The following is a 21,014-nucleotide window of genomic DNA, read 5'->3' as shown; positions in this document are numbered from 1 at the left end:
TACGATTCTATGAATACAAGGTTTCATAAGAGGCATCTAAAGTGTCAACACAAGACTGTCTCTCAAGATCTGAACCTTTACACACAAGAACATAGGAAAATATGACTTAGGACCACAGGTAGGCCATCTGACGGTTTTCACCTGCTCCCCCATTACATAAAATCATGGCTGATCTGATTGTGGTCTCAACTCTCCTTGCCTGTCTTACCTTCATAACCCTTGACTCTCCTGTTGATTAAACATCTATCTAACTCAGTCTTTCATAAATTGGACCCCAATCTCCACTGCTGTCTGAGGAAGAAAATTCCACAGACTAATCACTCTCTGAGGGAAAAAATGTCTCCTCGGTTTTTCACGCAGAGGATGGTGAGTGTCTGGAACAAGCTGCCGGAGACAGCAGGAGAGGCGGGTACAATTTTGTATTTTAAAATGCATTTAGACACTTACATAGGTAGGATGGGTATAGAGGGATGTGAGCCAAATGTGGGCAATTGGGGCTAGCTTAGTGGTTAAAAAAATGGCGGCATGGACAAGTTGGGCTGAAGGGCCTGTTTCCATGCTGTAAACCTCTACGACTCTATGACTCATCTTCATACTGAAATAGAGACCTTTTATTCCTAAATTGTGTCCCCTAAGTTCCAGTCTCCCCCCCACCAGAGGAAACAATCTCCAGCCCATCGAGTCTCCACAACTGGCCATCATGCTAGTTCTCGGGTTTGTCAATCAGGCTTCTTTATTAGATTGGACACTGTGTACCACAGGGTTTTGACAGGTCTCTGGCTGATTTTCAACATTATCGAAATGCTATCCTTTGAAAAGAGAGGGCAGATTACGGGCAGATTATGGGCCACCAGGCATTTTAAATTGGTGAGTAATGCTGTACAAAATGTACTGTTCTAAAAGAGATAACTCAGGCAAATCAGGAAGGCTGATGCTGCTGTGAATCCAGGCTTAGCTGGCTGATTAAAAAGCATTGGAGAACTTACAACTGGGACATTGGGAGGAATTTTAACTCCAGAAATGTCGGTGGATTTGGGACAGTTAATTGTTAAAAATCTGAACCCTGACCCACAACCCACCCTCAACTCACCCACTTTGGGTTTTAATGAAGGTGGGATGGAATGGTGGGCAGTTAATCTGCACCCAATAACTGGGTTGATAATTTGAATATAGCTCCCAATACACTTCGTTTTTATCCACCATTTCGAGCTTAATTATGGATGACCAGTCAGGGTAGCTGCTTCTGATCCAGGAGTCAAATGCTTTTCCACCGAGCTGTTGGATGCCAGTTTATCTGCCTCATCTACTCCCAGTGATCAGATACCTGGTTGTGGTGAACCATCGTTGGTTCCCACTGGATAGTGCTGAGCCAGGGTCTGGCCAGTACTACAAGTATGTACATATGTTGCTGTTGGGTTAGGGATGGGTTGTTCTACTTGTTGCTGTTGGGGTTAGGGTGGGGTTGTTACACCTTTGTATTGTAGTATCGTGGTACATCCCAGTCGGGCTCCGCCACCTGGGAGAGGTATAAAGGTCCCTGCTCTGGCTGGGACCCCTCAGTCTGGGATCGTGTATATAATTGGTAGCTGCCTTGTTACAGTAAATAAAAGCCTTTATTTCCTGAGCATCAAGCCTCGTGTATGATAACGCGCATCACTGGTCCAGACCTTACCTCTCTCAAGGCCTCAATCTCACCCCACTCTGGGGCCTCCAACCTCCACAATTCCACCACCACAGAGGCTATCAGTTATTACTCAGACCTCTGAGATGTAGGCATCTATCTCCCTTCCCACCTGCCCCAGGCCTCTGATCTTTCTCCCACCTCACGGTCTCCAATTGATCCTTCTGCCAACCTCCCACAAGCTCTGATCCCTCAGCCCTTCAGTCCCTCAGGCATCCAATCTCCACTGCCTCACCCTTCACCCGATCTCTCACTGCACCTTCAGGCTTCCGGCTTGACCCCAGCCCCATATCACCGGAGTCAGGGATCGGACCCCTTCTTCCAGGACAGACGTCAGACCTCCTTTGTCCTACAGCCTCTTATCCAACTTTCCCTACCTGACTGGAAGCCAAGTCTGTCAGTCAGGCTGACATCTGACCTGGGGAACCTGTCAGCGACATTACCAGCAAGTTGTGGATGCAGATATTTTTCTGATTTTCTTTACGTTCAGCTCTGACAAAGGGTCATCCAGACACGAAACATTGGCTCTATTCTCTCTCCATAGATGTTGTCAGACCTGCTGAGTTTCTCCAGTTTTTGTCCCATTATCTTTGTTTCCTTATAATTTATTGCTTTTTCTCTCATTTTGCTTCTTTAAAGGTTATTTGTTAGTGTCACAAGTAGGCTTACATTAATATTGCAATGAAGTTACTGTGAAAATCCCTGAGTCGCCACACTCTGGCGCCTGCTTGGGTACACTGAGGGAGAATTTAGCATGACCGATGCACCTAACCAGCATGTCTTTCGGACTGTGGGAGGAAAATGGGGAGGAACACAGACACGGGGAGAACGTGCAGACTCCACACGGACAGTGACCCAAACCGGGAATTGAACCTGGGTCCCTGGCAGTGGCTTTTGCTACCAAATAAACCTGTTGGACTTTAACCTGGTGTAGTTAAACTTCTTACTGTGTTTACCCCAGTCCACCGCCGGCATCGCCACATCATGACTGTGAAGCAGCAGCAGTGCTAACCACTGTGCCACCGTGCCGACCCAATAATGGAACTTAACCGGAACTTGGCTGAAATAAATGTCATTCATGATGAATTCTACTGTATTCTAAGAAGAGAGTGCTCCACAGAAGAAACTAGCAAGTGATAGAAAGTTATCACAGATCCTATAAAAAGCCTGCCTCCATAAAAACCTCAATTTTTAAGAATTTATTCCTGCACAATGCTGGAATCAAAAAACCATTTGCTACTGCTGGTGAATAACATGCAAATGATTCCAACTTTAGTACTTCAGTCATTCACTCTGTACAATTTTCCTTATACACTGGGGAGATACTGACCTAGTGGCAATGTCACTACATTAGTAAACCAGAGAGACAGGAGAATGTTCTGGGGACATGGGTTCAAATCCATTAAATTAATAAAAATCTGGAATTCAAAGTTAGTCCCCTGGGGATGCCGAACATTTAAGGGGACAGTAAATTAATATAGAGCAGAGATATATCTAGTGTTGTTTTGGGCAGCACAGTGGCACAGTGATTAGCACTGTTGCCTCACTCGCCAGGGACCCCACTGTCCGTGTGGGGTTTGCATGTTCTCTCTGTGTCTGCGTGGGTTTCCTCCGGATGCTCCGGTTTCCTCCCACAGTCCAAAGATGTGCGGGTTAGGTGGATTGGCCATGCTTAATTGCCCCTTAGTGTCAGAGAGATTAGCTAGGGTAAATACATGGGGTTATGGGGATAGAGCCTGGGTGGGATTGTTGCCGGTGCAGGCACGGTGGGCCGAATGGCCTCTGTCTGACTGTAGGGATTCTATGATTCCATGATTAAGTAATGAATACCAATCTGTGGAGACAACAGGGGCATTTCTCCCAACCCGCTGTGCTGCTTTAGCAGTGCAGTGGGCCGGGAGACTCAAGCGAAGGCCGTTTAGCTGCTGGGCGCCACGGCCTCCGCGAGTCTCCAGCTGCCAGATTTCCGGTGCCATAAGCTCCACACTAAAAATCGGCGTGGAGCTGTATAATTTATTTAAATGATCATGATAACAGAATTTGCATTTCATTAGCAGGCCTGGGAAATCTCCGGGCCCGCGAGCCTCATGCCCCATTGCCAGGATTATTTCACTCCAGCAGGGTTTACAACAGTTCCTACTTGCAGGGAGCTGGCGGCCTGACCCCACTGGAGTGAAGGAGGGCCATTGAGGCCCCCCCAGAGGGTTAGGGGCAAGGGGGGGGGGGGGGGGTGGATATCCCTCAGGCATTGCCAGCTTGGCAGTGCCAGCCTGGCCCCCCTGGCACTGCCCAAGGGGAAAAGTGCCAATGCCCAGGGGCATCTTGGCACTGCCCACTGGGCATCGGGCAGTGCCAAGGAGGCGGGGTCTCTGAGGGTGGGGAGGGGGGGTGGGGGGATGTTCCCGTCACCATTCTGCACATGGCAGTAACAGAGGGAGGGAGGCCAGCGATTGGAGCTGGGAATGGGGAGGGGAGGGGGGCAGAGGGGTGGTCATGGCTGTCAGTGGTGGTGGGGGCATGGGGGAAAGTCAGGAGATTGGGACTGCCGGTGGGGAGGGGAGGGGGGGTGGGTGGGCCAAGACCTGGACACGTCCAGCGGGCCAGCAATCAGGCCGTGGGAGAGTCAGTGAGGCAGTGATACGTGGGTCGCGGAACTGGCCAGATGTCGGGAAGCCGGCAGTGTAGGGCTACGGCACATGCGCTGAATATTGGCGCTGATAGATCGGCGCATGGGCAGTGGCCCACTCAGCGCTATGCTGCCGGCCTCTCCAGCAGGAATAGGCTCCACCCCTGGATTTTTCACATGATTCACACTGAGGCACTCTGCAGTGCGCAGAGTGTGGGAGATTCATTTTGAAAACCCCGCTGAAAACATCCAGCGTGATTTACTCCAGTTTACACGCAAATTCAACACTTGGAATTTTTTTGGGAGAATCGCCCCCAACAACTGGAGAGCAGTTACCCGAATCTCAGCTCTGTATCTTTTACAGATACATTCAACCTCACAAAGCGTAGGCATTCGTCATTCTGCTTTCACTGCTGTAGCAGTTTGAAGGGTAAGGTTACTGATTTTCTTGGATTGCTGCCTATGCTTGTCAACGCATTCACCTTCAGCATGTGAGTGACAATTGAGCCCTTTTGAACTTGTGAGTTCATCATTGTTAGCTGTTACAAACTGCAGCCTTTTACTTTTAATCAGGCAAGCGGATGACATGAAATATAACACAGCGAACAAAGTCATGGTGACCCTTTCCAACATGACAATCTGCCCATTCTGCATTCTTGTACATCACTAATTCTTTAACAGTTCATGCTTTTATACATCAGTCATTGCATTTTTCAAAACGGACTCAGAAGAATGTCAAGATTTACCAGAAAAAAAATAGTGCATGTTAGTTATCACTTCTACACATATGTACATACATAGAAACATACATACCTAGAAAATAGAAGCAGGAGTAGGCCATTCAGCCCTTCGAGCCTGCTCCGCCATTCATTATGATCATGGCTGATCATCAAATTCAAAACCCTGATCCCGCTTTCCCCCTATCCCTTGATCTCTTTAACCCCAAGAGCTATATCTAGTTTCTTCTTGAAATCACACAGCGTTTTGGCCTCAAAACTTTTTGTGGTGGTGAATTCCACACAGTAAGAAGTCTCGCAACACCAGGTTAAAGTCCAACAGCTTATTTGGGAGCACGAGCTTTCGGAGTGCCGCTCCTTCATCGGGAGCCCCTTCATCAGACTTACCTGATGAAGGAGCAGCACTCCAAAAGCTCGTGCTATCAAATAAACCTGTTGGACTTTAACCTGGTGTTGTGAGGCTTCTTACTGTGCCCACCCCAGTCCAACACCGGCATCTCCACATCACTGGGTGAAAAAATTTCTCCTCACTTCAATCCTAAAAGGTTTACCCCCCTATCCTCAAACTATGACCCCTAATTCTGGACGCCCCCACCATCGGGAACATTCTTTTTGAATCTACCCTGTCTAATCCTGTTAGAATTTTATGCGTTTCTATGAGATCCCCTCTCACTCTTCTGAACGCCAATGAATACAATCCTAACCAACCTAGTATGTCCTCATATGACGGACGCGCCATCCCAGGAATCAGCCTGGTAAACCCTTGCTCTACTCCCTCTACAGCAAGGGCATCCTTCCTCAGATGAGGATACCAAAACTGCACACAATACTCCAGCTGTGGCCTCACCAACATCCTATACAATTGCAGCAAAACATCGCTATTCCTATACTCAAATTCTTTCGCTATGAAGGCCAACGTACCATTTGCCTTCTTTACTGCCTGCTGTACCTGCATGCTTACTTTCAGCGCTGCACTTATCTGAGCTCCTCTGGGAGGTCTGCATACCATTGCAAACCAATTGTAATTCATGTTGGTCTGCCCTCACGCCGACGTGAATGGACTTTCTTATTGGGGGGGGGATGATTCAGGTATAGAGGCCTGAGGTGGTGGCACGGTGGTTAGCACTGCTGCCTCACAGCGCCAGGGACCTGGGTTCGATTCCCAGCTTGGGTCACTGTCTATGTGGAGTCAGCACGTTCTCCCCATGTCTGCGTGGGTTTCCTCCAGATGCTCCGGTTTCCTCCCACAGTCCGAAAGATGTGCTGGTTAGGGTGCATTGGCCATGCTAAATTCTCCCTCAGTGGACCCGAACAGGTGCTGGAGTGTGGCGACTAGGGGATTTTCACAGTGACTTAATTGCAGTGTTAATGTAAGCCTATTTGTGACATTAATAAATAAACTTAAACATTATTATAATGTTCTTGAGTTTCCTATTACTGCTGGAGGGGGTGGAGCGGCGGGGGGGGGGGGGGGGGGGGGGGGGCGATTGCATTACGCTACGTCACTTAAATGCGAATTTAACCTCTCGCAAGATTTTCTACGCCCGCCCAAAAAGAATGGGAGCAGAAAATCCCTGTTACAACAGCCAATATAATTCAGCTTGATCTTCCTTTATCAGCATCATCACTTGTGCAGAGTATGTAACACTCACCCATTGCATTTCTCCAGTAGATGGCTCTGTTGCAATTTTTGAATTCACTGGCTGAGGAATCTCAGGAGCAGCCCGAAATGTGGAGACAAATATTGGAAGGGGAAAAAGTTGCCGGAATATAGAGAAAGAGCAGGTGGTGTGGCACCAATTGGATAGCTCTATGAAAGAGCTGCAGCAGGCACAAAGGGCCGAATGACCTCCTTCCTGGTTGTATCATTCGATGGCTGCAGTACATTACAAGAAACTATGAAGGTTAACCTTAGGGCAAAGAGCTCATGTTTCCTCTGACACATGACACTGCCATCCTGTTCCAAAACATTATGATACCAGGATACTGCGGCTGATATTGGGTCTGCTGCTTTGTTCTGCATGCAGTTCTCATGTTCTTATGAAAGACCAATCTTCGACTGACTCTAGTTTAAGTTTTAAAGTTTATTTATTAGTGCCACAAGTAGGCATACATTAACACTGCAATAAAGTCACTGTGAAAATACCCAAGTCGCCACACTCTGGCACCTGTTCGGGTACACTGAGGGAGAATTTAGCATGGCCTATGCATCCAGCCAGTACGTCTTTCAGACTGTGGGAGGAAACCCACGCAGGCACGGGGAGAACGTGCAGACTCTGCACAGACAGTAATCCAAGCCAGGAATTGAACCCAGGCCCCTGGCGCTGTGAGGCAGCAGTGCTAACCACTGTGCCACCCCAAGTATCAAGTACGACAGCGATTATTTTATTAATTTTTTTTTGAGCTACAGGACTCGGATGATTTTAAAAAGGTCTTTACTTTGTGGTACACTAGTTGAAGAATATTAGTCTTTGTGCAATGCTAATATTTTACAATAAACAGTTTAATTTGTCAGATGAGAGTCTCTTTGCTGGCTTTAAATTATCTTGTGTGAAGGCAAGTGGAAATCTGGATCTCTTCCACCAAAACATTGTGAGGGCTGGGTCGATGGAAAATGTTTTAAAAATTGAAATCAAGAGATCTTTGTTATGAATTTTTAAGAGATATGGAATCAAGTTGGGGAAATGAGAGCTGATCAGTCATGATCTAACTTAGTAGTGGAAACGCTTGATGGGCTGAATGGCCTATTCCTGTCCCTTTTTAATCCATTGATTTATTTATTAGTCACAAGCTGGGGCAGCATCGTGGCACAGTGGTTAGCACTGTTGCCTCAGAGCGCCAGGGACCCGAGTTCGATTCCCAGCTTGGGTCATTGTCTGCCTGGAGTTTGCACATTCTCCCCGTGTCTGCGTGTATCCCCTCCGGGTGCTCTGGTTTCCTCCCACAGTCCAAAGATGTGCGATTTAGGTTGTTTGGCCATGATAAATTGCCCATATGTGTGAGGGGGACTTAGGGTGAATGTTGGGGATAGGGCCTGGGATTGTGATCGATGTAGACCTGATGGGCCGAATGGCCTCCTTCTGCACTGAATGATTCTAAGTTATTCTAAGTAAATTAATACTGCACTGAAGTTACTGCGAAAAGCATAAGTGACATAGGGCAGGATTTTATGACCTCGATCGTCCCAAAACCATAAAATCCCATCCAAGGTCAACGGACCTTTCCATGGTCTGTTTTTCGCCTGCTCCGATTCCCATGGCAGACGTGACAGTAATTTTCTGGCCACAGAGTGGAATCTTGTGGAGATGACAGGGGCCTCAGCCACATCCTGTGCCACGCAGACTGTGGTGAACCATCGTTGGTTCACCACTGGGGGTTGTTATTATGTCACTGTTGGGCTAGGGTGTTGTTACTGTGGGGGTTGTACAATGTTGTTGGGTTAGGGTGTTTACCTGTTATAAGTGTTATCATGGCACATTCCAGTGGGGTCCCGCCTCCGGTGGCGAGGTATAAGACCCTCTGCTCCGGCAGGACCCCTTCAGTCTGAACTGGTGTATTCGTGTTAGTAGTTCCATTGTTACACAATAAAAGCCTTCAATATCGAAGCCTTGGTTCCACGTGCTTAATTGTCGCGCATCAATTTTATTGTGTAACAGAAAACTCACAGCTGTACAAAAAAAAGAGTATGGAACAGATCTTAAAACCGGATCGTCTGACACTGGACCCACGTGCGGTCGGTGCCGCTAACACATTCGACCACTGGTGGAAGTGTTTCGAGGACTACCTGGCAGCCTCTGTAGCTATCACTACAGACAGTGATAAACTCCAGGTCCTCCACGCAAGGGTAAGCGACACGATTTATCTCGCCATTCGTGCAGCTCCCACTTACCCGGGTGCCGTCGAGCTCCTAAAAAAACGATACACGAAGCCACCCAACGAGATACATGCTCGTTACCTCCTCGCTACACGACGTCGGCAGTCGGGCGAAACCATGGAGGACTACGCCAATGAGCTCCTGCAGCTTGCCAGGGGTTGCGATTGTAAAGACGTATCAGCCGAACAATATATGTACGACCTCGCCCGAGACGCGTTCGTAGCAGGGGTAGGGTCCTCGTACATCAGGCTTAAATTGCTGGAAAAGGGGAATCTCGACTTAACCCAAGCAATGGAGATGGCTGGGATGCTGGAAGCGGCGTCGAAGAGCTTGGCGCTGTACCCCGAGGACCACGTGCAGTCAACGTGGCTGGAGCAAGCTCAGCTCCCTCCTCGCCCCGCTAACCCGCGCTCCCAGATCGATCCGACGACGGCGGCAGCTCCAGGTGGCCAGCGATGCTATTTTTGTGGTGGGGCCAAGCATCCACGGCAACAGTGTCCGGCAAGAACGGCAATCTGCAGCCAGTGCGGTAAAAAAGGCCACTACGGCAAAGTCTGCAGGTCCAAGTCTAAAAACGGCAGTGCAGCTTGTAACCCTCCAGAACGGAGACAATCTCCTTCGGCGTCGCAGTACCCACGAGGTCCGACCACGTGCGAACCCAGGACGGCGCCATCGTGGCTGACGGAGGAGGAGGAAGACCACCAGGAGTCGCTGCGTTTGGCGCCCTCGCCCACGTGCGATTCATGGGGGCGGCCATCATGGTCCACGACGACTAGGAGCGACCAGCAGGGGTCCTCAGCATCAACATCGGCAGCATGCAGTGACGCCCAGGGGCCAACGGTGGCGTCGATCTCCCTGGACCAGACCAGGCACTACAGGCTTGAGAATTCCATGATGGATATAAAGGTTAGTGGTCGAACTGTGAATTGTCTGTTTGACAGTGGGAGCACCGAAAGTTTCATACACCCTGAAACTGCTAAAAGGTGTGGACTCCGGGTTCTCCCTGCCAAGCAGACAATTTCCATGGCATCACGGTCCCGGTCTGTACCGATCCAAGGACGATGTATGGTAACTCTTGAGGTACAGGGCACAATTTACGAGCAATACAGGCTCCTTGTGTTACCTCACCTTTGTGCGCCAATTCTCCTCGGACTAAATTTTATGGTCCACATGAAGAGTGTGATCCTACAGTACGGTGGGCCACTCCCTTCACTGGCAGTAGGGAATCAGCCGCAGCCTCCAAATTGCCCAAAGCGCCCCGCATGCAATCTATCCACCCTGAAAATCACTACACCATCCCTCTTTAAAAATCTAGTACCTGGCTGCAAGCCCATCGCTACTAAAAGTAGGCGTTACAGCGCTGAGGACCGGATCTTTATTAGATCTGAGGTTCAGCGGCTCCTCAAGGAAGGGATCATACAGGCCAGTGCTAGTCCGTGGAGAGCGCAGGTCGTGGTAGTCAAAAGCGGGAACAAACCTCGGATGGTCATCGACTACAGTCAGACCATTAACCGTTATACGCAGCTGGATGCGTATCCTCTCCCGCGCATTTCTGATATGGTCAATCAGATTGCGCAGTACCGAGTGTTCTCTACCATAGACCTTAAGTCCGCCTACCATCAACTCCCCATCCGCCCAGAGGACCGACAATATACGGCTTTTGAGGCGGATGGTCGTCTATACCAATTCCTCAGGGTTCCATTTGGTGTCACCAATGGGGTCTCGGTCTTCCAGCGTGCTATGGACCGAATGGTGGACCAGAACGGGTTGCGGGCTACCTTCCCGTACCTGGATAACGTCACCATCTGCGGCCATGACCAGCAGGACCACGACACGAATCTCCAACACTTTCTGCGCACTGCATCTCGCCTGAATCTGACCTATAACAGGGAGAAGTGCGTATTCCGTACGCGCAGGTTAGCCATCCTCGGATACGTGGTGGAAAACGGGGTCATTGGCCCTGATCCAGACCGTATGCGCCCACTTACTGAACTTCCCTTGCCCGCTAGCACGAAAGCACTGAGGAGATGCCTCGGGTTCTTTTCGTATTATGCACAGTGGGTCCCCAACTACGCGGACAAAGCTCGTCTGCTCATTAAGTCCACGACCTTCCCACTTACGCCGGAGGCCCAATTGGCCTTCAAGGCTTTGAAAAGCGACATCTCGAAAGCCACGATGCACGCGGTGGATGAATCCATCCCTTTCCAGGTGGAGAGTGATGCATCTGATTTCGCCCTAGCCGCCACACTAAACCAGGCAGGCAGGCCCGTCGCGTTCTTTTCCCGCACCCTTCAAGGCCCCGAAATTCGGCACTCAGCGGTGGAGAAAGAGGCTCAGGCCATTGTGGAGGCAGTCAGACACTGGCGCCATTACCTGGCAGGGAAGCGGTTCACCCTGATCACGGATCAACGATCCGTGGCGTTTATGTTCAGCAACACGCAGAGGGGCAAGATCAAGAACGATAAGATCTTGCGGTGGAGAATTGAGCTCTCCACCTATAATTACGATATTATGTATCGTCCAGGGAAGCTCAATGAGCCCTCGGATGCCCTCTCGCGCGGAACATGCGCCATCATGCAGGAGGACCGCTTGAAGGCTCTCCACAATGATCTGTGTCATCCTGGAGTCACCAGACTCTACCACTTCGTCAAAGCCCGCAACCTGCCCTACTCGGTGGAGGATGTCAGGTCAGTGACGAGAAGCTGTCGGATTTGCGCAGAATGCAAACCACACTTTTATCGACCAGACCGGGCACAATTGGTCAAGGCCACTCGCCCTTTTGAGAGGCTGAGTGTGGATTTTAAGGGCCCCCTTCCCTCAACGGACCGGAATGTCTATTTCCTCAACTTAATAGACGAGTATTCCCGGTTCCCGTTTGTTGTCCCCTGTGCGGACACGTCGACTGCCACCGTCATCAAGGCATTCAGTGAGCTTTTTACCCTGTTCGGGTACCCCTGCTACATTCATAGCAACAGGGGCTCGTCGTTCATGAGCAACGACTTGAGGCAATTCCTGCTCTCATTCGAGATTGCCTCTAGTAGAACCACGAGCTACAACCCTAGGGGTAACGGACAGGTGGAAAGGGAGAATGCTACAGTCTGGAAGGCTGTCCTACTGGCACTGAAATCCAGGGGCCTTCCAGTCTCCCGTTGGCAGGAGGTCCTTCCAAATGCGCTCCATTCTATCCGCTCCCTCCTGTGTACGGCAACCAATGCTACTCCCCACGAGAGGATGTTCTCATTCCCTCGGAAGTCGTCCTCGGGAACCTCATTGCCAGCCTGGTTGACGTACCCAGGACCCGTCCTTCTGCGGCGACATGTGAGGGCTCGCAGGTCCGACCCCTTGGTCGAACCGGTCCAACTCCTCCACGCCAACCCTCAGTATGCCTATGTGGCATATCCTGACGGGCGAGAGGACACTGTCTCCATTAGAGACCTGGCGCCCGCAGGGGACGTAGCAACTCCTGTCGCTCCTATTCCCCCAGTCACGAATCCACTACTCCTCATTGTTTCCCCAGACGTGGCGCGGTCAGCACCGGGACCAGTGCATAACACTTTTACTCCCATGTACAGCTTGCCTGAGACTCGGAGATCGGCGCCACCATCATCACCACCACCACCATCACCAAAGGTTCCAGGATCCCCTGCACCATCGCCTCACCAGGGCCAGCCGGCCCGGGAGTCCTTGAGGGGACAGCCAGACGTTGTTTTGGAAAGAACGCCACCGCAAGCACCTGCTCCGGTTTCGCAACCGGTGTTGAGGAGATCACAGCGTCGGTGCGGTCCTCCGGACCGTCTGGACTTGTGAATTCTGTTTATATGACCTGTTTTTTTCTTGCATCCCGCCACCTTTTGTTCTTAAAGGAGGGGTGAATGTGGTGAACCATCGTTGGTTCACCACTGGGGGTTGTTATTATGTCACTGTTGGGCTAGGGTGTTGTTACTGTGGGGGTTGTACAATGTTGTTGGGTTAGGGTGTTTACCTGTTATAAGTGTTATCATGGCACATTCCAGTGGGGTCCCGCCTCCGGTGGCGAGGTATAAGACCCTCTGCTCCGGCAGGACCCCTTCAGTCTGAACTGGTGTATTCGTGTTAGTAGTTCCATTGTTACACAATAAAAGCCTTCAATATCAAAGCCTTGGTTCCACGTGCTTAATTGTCGCGCATCACAGACACTGAACAGTCCAACGGCAGGTTTTCCCACTGGATTAGAGAATCCCAGGGCAGAAGTCCCACCTGCCAAGAGCGCCAGTGGTTGCTGTCAGATTAAAGAAGAACCGAGGTCCAGGTGGGTGATGGCAGGAAAGGGGGTTGCAGGGTTGGGGCTATGGGGGAGGCGGAGGTTTGGCAACAAGGGCAGGGGCATGGCTTTCACTGCCATCCCCCCTCCCCAATGCTGGGTGCCTCAATCAGAAACAGAGTGCCTTTGAACGAGAAAACTTTCCTCCAGTCGCTATGCTGGAAGCCTGCAAGCAATCAGAGGTGAGCAATAAATGCTGGCCTAGCCAGCAGCACCCACATCCAAATGAATAAATAAACCCGCCATGGTTTGCTTGGTTTGTTTCCTTCAGAGCAAACACTGCCCCCACCCTGGGGTTAATATCAGTGGTGGTGGGAATGGGCTAAGGTCATTAAGTAGGCCTTAACTGCCCACCTAAAGGGCCTCAATTGATGGTGGGGGGCGGTGAAGGGGGAGGTGGACAGACCATCGAGAGGCCTTCCCACCATTGTTTTAATCAGGGTGGAGGCAGGGAAATGGAAGGGTCTCCATCCACCAGCATCCCACCTGCTTAAATGCCACCGCCAAGCTCATCACAGGAGAGGGCACAAGATCCTGCCCACAGAGTCATTGTGGCTGAGAAGCAAGCCATTCAGCCTGCTTGGAGTAAAATCACTTAACCATCTCCTTCCCACTATTTCAACAGAGGAATGAACCTATTAATTTTGAATAGATGAGCACATTCAATGAAAAGAAAGAGACATGTCATGCAAGTACAAAAAGACTTGTATGCTAATATAAAAACATAGAAACTAGAAGCAGGAGAAGGCCATTTGGCCCTTTGAGCCTGCTCTGCCATTCATTTTGATCATGGTTGATCATCGAATTCAATATACTGATCCCCCCCTTCCCCCTCATATCCGTTGATCCCTTTAGCCCCTAGAACTATATCTAATTTCTTCTTGAAATCAGACAACGTTTTGGCCTCAACTATGCTCTGTGGTTGTGAATTCCACACATTCACTGCCCTCTGGGTTAAGAAATTTCTCCTCACCTCAGTTTGAAAATGTATCCTCAAACTATGACCCCTAGTTCTGGACTCCCCCACCATTGGGAACATTCTTTCTGAATCTACCCTGTCTAACCCTGTTAGAATTTTATAAGTTTCTATGAGAACTAAATTCCACTAAATTCCAACGAATATAATCCGAACCAACTTTGTCTCTCCTCATATGTCAGACTTGCCATTCCAGGAATCAGCCTGGTAAACCTTCGCTCTACTCCCTCTATAGCAAGGACATCCTTCCTCAGATAAGGACACCAAAACTGCACACAATACCCCAGATGTGGCCTCGCCAACACCCTGTACAATTGCAGCAAAACATTTCTATCCCAATATGATAAAGGTCAATTTCTAGGGCCTGAATTCTCCATTCAGGCCATATCCGAAGTTGGCACAGGCGGGAGTGGATGTGAAACCCGCCCCTGTCCCAAGTTATCAACGTGATATTACGTTGGATGGCCAATTAATGGCCATCCCACGTGAAACACGCTGTGAAAGGCTGCCAAAGACAGTGGGCACCAAGAAACTGGAGAGTGCGGGCTGGCAGTTCGAATGTGCTCACTCAGAGGGACAGCCTGTCTGAGGGAGCTACTGAAAAATACATATCAGTGGAAAAACTATGCCACCAGTGCCTAGGCAGCCCAATCCTACACGGACCTCAGTCCCTAGATTGTATTTGAGCTCTGACTATCATCCCATTCTGGGATGGGATGTTGTAGCTAAAATATAAAGGCCGTCTTGCTCAGTGGCCCGCCCACCAACCCGAAATCCAGGTCAGTTGCTGCTTTATTAATTTAAATTGGCTTCTTGATTCTCAGAGGGCGTACGTCCAACTGGCGCACGTTGCCTGAAATATCACACGAGGGCACAATGATGTTGGGGCGCACGCGGATATCTTGTGTGATTTTGCATGCTTCCAGATTGGACGTGCACCCATTCCCCAACAACATAAAATTCTGGCCTCCTTTGCCATTCATCTTTTTTGCCAAATGGTGATATCTTTATCTGTACATTTGTCTTTGTGAAATACTGATTCTTTCTGGAGATTCTTCTCTCCATAGGATGCTGTAACCATGATTTCAAGTTTGGCCCTCAATAAAATTTTATAGCTATCTATCTCATTTGTTGATTGCGTGTGTGGAGGAAATTAATCTCTTACTCTGCATAATGAACTATCTTAAAAATATGTATCTGAATAGATATTTGCCTTTGTAACAGCGTCTGGGTTAGGGTTAACCCTAATTAATTGTGGAAATATCCCAATGGCATTATAAGGCATCACGTGCTCGGGCTGACCAGTGGTAAGTAACATTCGTACCATAATAACAAGTTCTATTAGCATATACCGGAAGGGGTATTTCATAGAATGGCTAACATTCCATAATGAATCATAGGATCCTACAGTGCAGAAGGAGGCCATTCAGCCCATCGAGTCTGCATGACCACAATCCCACCCAGGCCCTGTCCCCATAACCCCATGCATTTGCCTCAGCTAGTCCCCCTGACTAAGGGGCAATTTAGCATGGCCAATCCACCTAACCCGCACATCTTTGGACTGTGGTAGGGAACTGGAGCACCCAGCGGAAACCCACGCAGACACAGAGAGAATGTGCAAACTCCACACAGACAGTGACCCAAGCCGGGAATCGAACCCGGGTCCCTGCCCCGGATGAGGCAGCAGCGCTAACCATTGTGCCACCATGCCGCCCTGAGTGAAAGGATGAGGCAATGCAAGTACTTTGAGGAGTCTGTGAATAGCTAAAAGAGTGAGTGGGCGAGGATCTGGCAGATGGAGTATAACGTTGGCAAATGCGAGGTTATTCACTTTGGAAGAAATAATAGCAAATTGGATTATTATTTAAATGGAAAAAATTACAACATGCTACTGTGCAGAGGGACCTGGGGGTCCTTGTGCATGAGTCGCAAAAACTCAGTCTGCAAGTACAGCAGGTGATCAAGAAGGCAAATGGGATGTTGGCATTTATCGCGAGGGGGATAGAATATAAAAGCAGAGAAGTCTTGCTGCATCTGTACAAGACATTGGTGAGGCCGCAGCTGGAATACTTTGTGCAGTTTTGGTCCCCTTACTTGCGAAAGGATATATTGGCCTTGGAGGGAGTGCAGAGAAGGTTCATCAGGTTGATACTGGATATGAGGGGGTAGATTATGAGGAGAGGTTGAGCAGATTAGGTTTGTACTCGTTGGAGTTTAGAAGGATGAGGGGTGATCTTATAGGAGGCATATAAGATAATGAAGGGGCTGGATAGGGTAGAAGTGGAGAGATTCTTTCCACTTAGAAAGGAAACCAGAACTAGAGACCACAGCCTCAAAATAAAGGGAGGTCAGTTTAGGAGAATTGAGGAGGAACTTCTTCTCTCAGAGGGTGGTGAATCTCTGGAATTCTCTGCCCACTGAAGTGGTGGAGGCTACCTCGTTGAATATGTTCAAGTCACAGATAGATGGATTTCTGATCGGTAGGGGAATTAAGGGTTATGGGGATCAGGCGGGTAAGTGGAACTGATTCACTTCAGATCAGCCATGATCTTGTTGAATGGCGGGGCAGGCTTGAGGGGCTAGATGGCCTACTCCTGCTCCTATTTCTTATGTTCCTAACTGTGAGCCACCTTTTCCTTTGTCATCAAACCATCCAAGTAAAGGTGTTGTGGGCCAGCATCATGACCAGGTGAGAAGGGGTGAACTGGCTCACCTCTGTTCAACCTCTCCTCCTCAGTTGGTCACAGCAAAGATTAAAGTTTTATTTTTCACGAGGATGTGCCTCTTCCAAATCAGAATGTGTTTAACCAGCTATGCTGCGAACAATAAGGAGCCAATCAACAAGATTTTCTTGAGTCAAAGAAAGGGCAAATTTATAAACCACTAAACCTGAAAAAAATGATAAAAATGCAACATTGAGCATTCAGCTCTTACACACACACATGCACACGCACGCACACTCCCACATATACACACACTTATCAGAAGTTTGAAGAATAGTCCAATGAAAAAGCAGTAACATAATGTACAGTTAAGTGTCCTCTGATGTGTACAGTATTTGTCACCTTATTTAAGGAAGGATGTAAATGCGTTGGAAGCAGTTCAGAGAAGGTTTACCAAACTAATACCAGGAATGGGCAGGTTGTCCAATGAGGAAAGGTTGGACAGGTTAGGCTTGTATCCACCGGAGTTTGGAAGAGCAGGGGGTGACTTGATTGAAACATACAAGATCCTTAAATGGCTGAATGACCTCCTTCTGTTCCTTCTTCGTGTGTTTGTGTGATGGTATGTTGGATTGTCTTTGAGGCACAGATTTTAAATGCTGTGGTCGATTCAGGTTTACTGGTTTCTTGAATATGGTCAGATGTAGAAGACGATGCAATTTTTATGAGATCTCACTTTGCTGGGAGGTTTATGATGGAGTTGCTTTCCTGAATTAGATGACACACTTGTTTCAAAAGAGAGGGCACAGCCCTCAGCTTGTTTCCTCTGCTGAAGACTTTCTTGACATTGCCTTTATCAATTGCAATCTCTCTCATAGGGCTGGCAGCCATGCCTTGAAAAATATTGTAAGAAGTTTAACAACACCAGGTTAAAGTCCAACAGGTTTATTTGGTAGCAAAAGCCACACAAGCTTTCGAGGCTCTGAGCCCCTTCTTCAGGTGAGTCATATTGCCCATATTGCCCATTTGTGGTTTTCTAAAAGGTTTTGGGTGTGCCGGTCTGTGGCAACCATTGTTTCAAGATCCAGTACTTGCTATTTTGAATGTCCCTATCTTTGATAGTTACAAATCTTGATGGGTGCCTGGATTATAGGAGCTGTCTCTTTTTACATTTCCCAGAGGGTGATTTGTCTATTTCTCACCTTCACTTTGGAATGCAGCCTTACTTTTTTTAAGCAGTTTTTTTCTCTCTCAGTTCAAACCACAACATTTCCAGTCAGTTGGGAATCATATTTTCAAAAATAAAGGGGCATGACACCTCCCCATTACTCTCTGTTCCTGTATATGATTTCTTATAGGGAAGGGTGTGGAGGGTTTGAACTCTTGATTTATTTCACCAAGGTTTTCATAGGTAGCCCGTACCCACTGGTCAAAAATGAGCCATTCTAATTCCCAGTACGTCTGGTCAGGTTGTTTCCTGAGGGTACAGAATTTCTGATAGCGTATCTCCAGCATCAACTGGTATGCACTAAAAACAGACCTTTTTGCTGCCTCATAGCTTGTTGCATTTTCCTCAGGCAACAGGGAGTAAACCTCCTGACTATTACCTGTCAGCTTACACTGCAACAGCAGGGATCCATGTTGGGCTGGCCACTTAGCCTTTCAAAAGAGGTCAAGAAGGCATCCACCTTGTCATAATCAAACTTAGGGATCAAATGGACAGATCTGAATACCTCAGCTCCCACGTCCGAGCTATGGTTAGTTTCCTCACCAGGCATGCTGTCAGTGAGCACGGTGGGATCCTTCCTTCTTGGCTCAAGCAATTTTAATTCAAATCCCATTGCTTTCTGGAATTCCCTCTCCACCTTACATTCCCATGCCTCTTTTTCCCTTTCCTCACATTCCAGTTTCAATCTTAATTTCTCTGCTGCTAATTTATCTAATTCAAGATCTCATCCCGCGATCTTTCAACACCCATTTTAAAATGTCTGTTTTTCTGCTTTTAAGCAGAACTCCACCTCCACGTGTCCAGCTAATCTTTTAATTCTTCCAAGGACAGTGCCTTTAACTTCTTGTCAGTTATCTCATCTTCTTCATTTTGATTTGATTTAGCATTGTCATGTATTAGTATACAGTGAAAAGTATTGTTTCTTGCAGGCTATACAAAGCATACTGTTCATAGAGAAGGAAAGGAGAGAGTGCAGAATGTAGTGTTACATTCATAGCAAGGGTGCAGAGGAAAATCAACTTACTGCAAGGTAAGTCCATTCAAAAGTCTGATGGCAGCAGGGAAGAAGCTGTTCTTGAGTTGGTTGGTACGTGACCTCAGACTTTTGTATCTTTTTCCCAATGGAAGAAGGTGGAAGAGAGAATGCCCAGGGTGCATGGGGTCCTCTTCAATGAATGCATTGACATCAAGTGGGGACGTACAGACCCAAGAAAACCATTTGCAGTTTTTAAATTGCGTTCCAGGAGACAAATTACTTTCTGCACTCCCAAATCTTTCGTCAGGTGAGAAGGGATGAACTGGTTCCCCTCTATTCTACCTCCTCGATTGGTCACAACCAAGGTTTAAGTTTCTTTTTCTTGAGGAGGTGCCTTTTCCGAATCAGAATGCATTTAACTAGCTAAGCTGTGAACAATAAGAAGCCAATCAGAAAAGGTTTTCTTGGGTAACCACTCAAGCCAAGAAAAATAATAAAAATGCGACATCAAGCCTTCGGACCTTGTGCAATGATTCGGGCTCACACACACACACACATAGGTGACAGAAATAAGGAGAGTTCAAGTTCAATTTAAAAAGTTAAAGAAGATACAGTTACATGTCCTTTGATTGCCCTTGAGGTGTGGACATTAAATGTTGCAGCCGATTTAGGTTAGCTGGTTTCTTGGGTGCGATCAGGTGTAGAAGATTTTGCAATTATTACAAGATTTTGGTTCGATAGTAGGTTTCTGGAGCCAGGTGACACTCTTGTTCCAAAAGAAAGAGAGGGAGAGAAAGACAGCAGCCTTCGGCCTGTTTCTTTTGTTGAAGACTTTGTTGACACCGCTTTTTGTAACTTAAAGTCTCTCTCAATGGCTGGCAGGCTTGCCTTGAAATACTTCACCTGCTGTGTATTTCCAAGATTTGTTGGGTGTGTCTGTGGCAGTCATCATTTCAGCAACCAGTACTGTGCATTTTGAAAAGTAAAGGGACATAGCCTCATCAAAGTTGTCTTGGCACTGGAGCCAGATCAATTGCCCAAGCCTTCTCGCAGCTAGTTGGTCTAATGGAAAGGAGACCAGAGACACAATTTGCTGTTGACTTTGAGCATATATTCCAGGTACGTTGCCCATTTTAGACCATTCCTGGCACGAGATAAATTGCAGCCCATGGACGCATGGGAATTGTCATCTGTGTCAGTTTTGTTTCATTGCTCCCATTGTAAAGCTCAATTTGTTTTACCTTCTGACAATATTTCTATGCAACTTCAGAATGCACATGTTAAAAAAAAAGCAATGAATTGACACAGTTCAAACGGAAACAATTTGATGCATCAATAATAAAGTCTGCGAAACACCTGGGAAAATTCAGCTTCTTCAGGAGAGGAGAGATTGTGAAGGAGAAATGTGATCCCTTGGGAGCTGTGAAACGTTTGATGAGATCTTAATACTATAAAATATGCATCAACATTCCATTCATGCCTCGTAGTCAAGGGCAACACAGAACACTTCGTTCTTCAGCAGAGCCAAGAGAATGGTCTGCAAGTCTTTTAAAAGTTTTCAGATCTCTCAAAATAGAGCAGACAGGAATTTAATCCAAATATGGCAATCACTCCACAAAAAAATAAGCAGCCCAAGGGAATGTACTTCATGAGGTTTTGTAAATGTCAATTGAGAATTTACTATTTTGCTGGAATTGTCTCTCAGAAGTTTGCATATATTTAGCATCAGTAGCGCATGATGCCAGCATCAAGTAAACCCATTTAAAACTTCTTGTAAAGGTATCTGTTAAACTGTCAGCAAATGATCTTATCACCCTACTCTATAAATAGAACTTTACAGTTAACTAATCTGCTGACATATTTTGCAGATATTTTGTTAAGTGCATCATGTTTGCCAGCATCACTTAAATCTCCTGAAAAAAAAATGCTGCAACGTAGACCAGTATGTGAAAC

General features: G+C 47.7%; 1 protein-coding gene across 2 annotated transcripts in view; it reads right to left on the bottom strand.

Annotated features, from left to right (window-relative positions):
- aar2 (AAR2 splicing factor) overlaps positions 1-21,014 on the bottom strand; it is a 65,673-nt gene that overhangs the window by 23,322 nt on the left and 21,337 nt on the right. Inside the window, exon 1 of one of the 2 annotated variants that reach the window (XM_078236681.1) lies at positions 6,697-6,922. The exons of the other annotated variant lie outside the window; for it this stretch is intronic. The gene's annotated coding sequence lies outside the window, so the exon portion shown is untranslated. Of the gene's footprint in view, positions 1-6,696; positions 6,923-21,014 lie in introns of those variants that run through there. 2 annotated transcript variants of the gene reach the window in all.

The sequence above is a fragment of the Mustelus asterias genome, chromosome 20 (assembly GCF_964213995.1).
Source record: "Mustelus asterias chromosome 20, sMusAst1.hap1.1, whole genome shotgun sequence".
In the NCBI taxonomy this organism is placed as follows: Eukaryota; Metazoa; Chordata; class Chondrichthyes; order Carcharhiniformes; family Triakidae; genus Mustelus; species Mustelus asterias.
The sequence above is the reverse complement of the archived record's forward strand: the minus strand, read 5'-3'. Positions and strand labels throughout refer to the sequence as shown.